The sequence below is a fragment of the Oratosquilla oratoria genome, chromosome 17, assembly GCF_046742065.1.
Source record: "Oratosquilla oratoria isolate Oo_2021 chromosome 17, ASM4674206v1, whole genome shotgun sequence".
In the NCBI taxonomy this organism is placed as follows: Eukaryota; Metazoa; Arthropoda; class Malacostraca; order Stomatopoda; family Squillidae; genus Oratosquilla; species Oratosquilla oratoria.
This window is the reverse complement of record NC_134793.1, coordinates 55,630,731-55,635,730: the sequence shown is the minus strand read 5'-3', so window position 1 is coordinate 55,635,730 and position 5,000 is coordinate 55,630,731.

Genomic DNA, 5,000 nt, shown 5'->3' with positions numbered 1-5,000 from the left:
CACAACCCCTACCTGTCCTAAAACCACACTGTTCCTCACCAATCACTCCCTCTGTTCCTCTCCTGATCCTCTCAATCAAGACTCTCCCACAAGTCTTCTCAACTACGAGTACACTCAACAAGCTGATCCCTCTGAAACTACTACACTCACACTTGTCCCCTCTCCCTTATAAAGCGGAACTATACGGGCACTCCTCCAGCCCTCCGGCACTCTACCCTCTCTTAAATAAACATTGAATAACCTCACCAGTCAGCCCACCATAACTGTACCTCTTTTCTTCAGACATTCTGCATGGCATCCATCCAACCCAGGTGCCTTACCTGCTCTCATCATCTTAACAGCTGCTTTCACTTCATCTTTCCCGATTTCTCCTCCATTTTCCTCACTCATCACTCTCATTTTCTTAGCGCTTCCCACTGCAACTACCTTTCCCTCCCTATCCTCCTTCACATTTAGCAACTCCCTTACTCTCACTGCCTTCTCTTCCATTATCATCTCTCCATCTGCACCTTTTACCTTTTCTTCTCTACTTAATTCGCCTCCTCTTCCTCTTTTAATTTCTTTCCTAAACATCTTTATTACTTTCACAATTTTCTGTCATACTCTTACCCCATTTCACATCTGCTCTCCTCTTTGCTTCTTTTATCTTGTGTTTAACTTCCTTTCTCTTTACTTTGTACCTCTCATACGATTTCCTCGCCCTAATTTGTAGCCAATCTATGAATGCCTGCTTCTTCTCTTCTACACCTTTCTTTGCTTCCTCATCCCACCACTTACTACCCTTCCTTCTATTTACTCCCGCCCTCCTTGTTCCACACACCATCTTTGCACACCTTATGACTCCCTCCTTGAACCATCCCCATTCCTCCTCCCCTCCTAGTTCTACTCTATCCTTTACTCCCTCCCACTCCTCTCTCAACTTCTTCTTATACTCATTCTCCTTTTTTTCCTCATTTAAGCTGTTCACTCTAAGTACCTCCTTACCTTCTGCGCTTTTCTTCTTTTTCCACCTATTCTCCACTCTCAATTTACCTGCCACCAGGAAATGATCTGATATTCCCCCACTCTCTCCCCTTAGAACATGTATATCTTTAACTCTTCCTACTATACTCCTGGTCACCTCTATATAGTCCATTAACGCTCTCTCTGCCACCCTTCCATCCACCACCCTCTCCCATGTGTACTTATGCTTGAACTTCTTCCTAAACACTGTATTTGCTATCATCAACTCTCTTTCAAGACATATCTCCACCATCAATTCTCCACTATGATTTTTACCTGGAATTCCATACTTCCCAATCACTCCGTCAATTGGTTCATTTCCTACCCTAGCATTTAGGTTTCCCAATACAACTACATTGACATTTCTCCCTAATCCATTTATGCATTCATTAATATCTACCCAAAAAGCCTCCTTTCCTCTACGCTCTTCTCACTATCAGGCCCACACGCACTTACAATAACCCACATCTCCTTTCCCAGTTTCACCTTCATCCACATCAACCTTGATGACACCTCCTTCCACTCCACTACCAGCTTACTTATCTCTGCACTTACTAGTATAGCCATCCCTTCTCTCACTCGTCCCCTCTTCACTCCTGAGTACCTCACAGCTACACTCCAAAACTCACAGTTGCCCTTTCCTTTCATTTTAGTTTCACTCAAAGCCAGTACATCCATCTTTTTTTCTCGCAACATACTGCCTATCTCTTCCCTTTTACTCTCATCTGTACCACATCCACGAACATTAAAAGACCCAAACCTTAGGGTACTGGTATATATATATATATATATATATATATATATACTGTATATATATATATGCATATATATATATATATATGTATATATTTGGATGATTTGGATGATTTGGATGATGGAGAACATAAACACATGGGAAGGCTCGGAACCCTAAACACTCTAACGTTTCGTTCGCGTAGAACTTCTTCAGCAGTTCTACGTGAACGAAACGTTACAGTGTTTAGGGTTCCGAGCCTTCCACTGTGTTTATGTTCTCCATCATCAAAATCATTTGTCACAAATACTTATCAATATATATATATATATCTATATAAATATATATATATATATATATATATATATATATGTATATATCAGTGTTTGGGATTTGACCTAGTTTACGATATTGTTCTCTTCGACTCATCTCCCATCTTCTTATTTTTAGCATTAAAATCGCCTATTTTCAACGTGTATTTACTTTGTTCTTGACCCATTACCTGACTTAAATCGTCATAGAAGGACTCAATTTTATCGTCTGAACACTGTGAAGATGGTGAATAAACCTGAACTAATTTTAGAGTGTATCTTTTCACAGACTAATCACAATCCAAGCTACCCCGTCAAATAAACTGCTGAACTTACTACATTAGTAGCAACCTCTGTTTATCAAGAAGCCTACTCCACTAGATTTTTCTTTGTCCTTACCTCTATAGTAAAACAGGTGGTGACCATCTTGTAATTGTATCAGCTTTTCATCCGCTCTTCGGACTTCGCTCATTCGTACGATATCCCACATGATGTTGTCTAGTTCTCCCATTAAACTTTCCAGCCTGTGGTCTTCTGAGATAGTTCTTACGTTGTAAGTGTAGATCTTCATTTTCTTCATATTGTTTAATGTTCAAGACTGGGATTTGCTTGGACAGTGCTTACTCACATTCGGTGGGACACTGCCCGTAAACACATAAGGCTATGCGGTTGGACCTTTAGGAGACGATGATCCAACAGAAACGCCCGGTTTTGTTTTGCTTGTGCTATTCATATTGGCAAAGAAAGTAGGTTGGCAGTAATCTCACCCTGCCAACTGGTTTCTGGTGAGGTATTTCTTTGGTATCACCTTATTCATTATATTCGGTGAATACCTATATCTGTAGGGTGCCCAATGGTCCACGCCGTCTTAATGACGGTACCCCATATATCTATGAGGACTTTCCCTGTTCGCAATCAGGGTCGTGACCGTTAGCAGTAGGTCCTGTGACTGTGTGTGTGTGAGCTGCTCTTTGTCTGATCTTTCTTACAAAACCTGTTCGATATGGGTGACCATGCAGAGATTTTCTCTGTATCGGCATAACTTTTGTAGCCATTAAGATTCTCAAGCCTATCCACCACGTCAAGGTGTCAACTCTCGGATAAGGTCAACTCTCGGATAAGTGTCAACTCTCGGATAGGTGTCAACTCTCGGATAGGAGTAGGTGAAAGAAAGGACAGAGGCGAGATGTTAGTAAATTTTGCGGAGAACATGAGGATAATAAACACTTTCTTCCAGAAGCGTGTATGTGGTAAATGGACCTGGAGAAGTCCAAATAGAACAACAAATAACGAAGTAGACTTCATTTTAGATGAGAGCAAGAGCGTTAGCAATGTTAAGGTGATAAATAAAATCAACATAGGTAGTGACCATAGAATGATAGGTTGCACAGCTAAATTAAATTTCAGAACCGAGAGAAATAAACTAGTTTTAAGAAAGAAAATTAGTCAAGGATGATAATAAGAAATTTCAGTTAGAAATTAAAAATAGATTCGAAGCTCTAAGATCCAACGAGGACACCATGGAAAATATGATTTTGAATTTAGTGAATATCATTAGGGAATTGGCAGAGAAAGTAGGAAATACAAAAAGTATTAAGGAAAGCAAATACTCTAAAGCTACAAATAACCTAATTAAAAGAAGAAGGACAATGCAGATTAAATGTAGGAAAGACGAAATAGAAAGAGTAGAGCTAAACAAGCTTATCAACAAAGGGCAAAGATCGGAGAAAAGAAAGAGAAACATGGATAAAATAGAAGAAACTACTCGGAAAGGTAAAAGTATTAAAGAGACCGAACGCAGACATGCTTTAGGAAGACAGCAAATGATATGTTTGAAATATAAAAATGGAGAAATCATTAACTGCAGAGACAGAATGGTTAAAAGAGTAGAAGAATTTTATCAAGAGTCTTACTCGTCAAAGACCGTAGCTGAGTCAGTTAATCCATCTGTAGATGTTAGTAGTGTACCAGAGATTTACAAAGGAAGATGTAGAATTCACTCTAAGAAATATGAAACGAGGAAAAGCACCTGGGGAAGATGGTATATCGATAGATCTGTTGAAAGACGCAAGGAAAAGAAGTTCATATTAAGTTAGCTCAGTTGTACACCCAGTGCTTACGTTAAGAAAACGTTCCTGAATCATGGTGCAATGCTATAGTAATTTTGCTTCATAAAAAAGGAGACCAGAAGGACCTTAGTAACTGTCGACCGATTAGCTTGCTATCAAATATATATAAAGTATTCTCCAAGATCCTTACAAATAGACTGAGTCAAGTTTTAGATGGAAACTAACCGAGAGAACAGACAGGCTTTAGGAGCGGATATTCGACTCTAGACCATTTGCAGGCGATGAATCAACTAATCGAGAAAACGACAGAATACAATATACCTCTGTGTTTAGCTTTTGTAGATTACGAGAAGGCCTTTGAGTCGGTAGGACAAATAGCAGTACTAAACTCGTTACGCAAGCAGGGTACAAACGAAGAGATCGTAAGGGTTTTAGATAAGATTTATGCGAAAGGTACCGCTATAATTAGACTACATAAAGATACAGAAAAGATCAAGATCGAGAAAGGAGTACGGCTAGGCGATACCATTTCACCCAAATTATTTACAGCTTGTTTGGGAAATATTTTCAGAAGGTTGAGTTGGGAAGAGAAAGGTTTGAAGATTAATGGCGAGTATTTGAACTACCTAAGATTTGCAGATGACATAATTCTTATTTCAGTGAAGGCAAGATATACTGAGTGATGTGACCAGAGAAAGTCTTAAAGTAAGTTTAAAAATGAAATGAATAAGAGTTAAACCAAAGTAATGTTCAACACGAAAGTTCAAAATTAAGAGATTATAGTTGATGGTGAGAGTCTTGAAGAAGTTGAGGTGTATTATTATTTGGGCCAGATGGTGAAAGTGACGAAAGATCATGATAATGAAATAAAAAGACGTATTACAA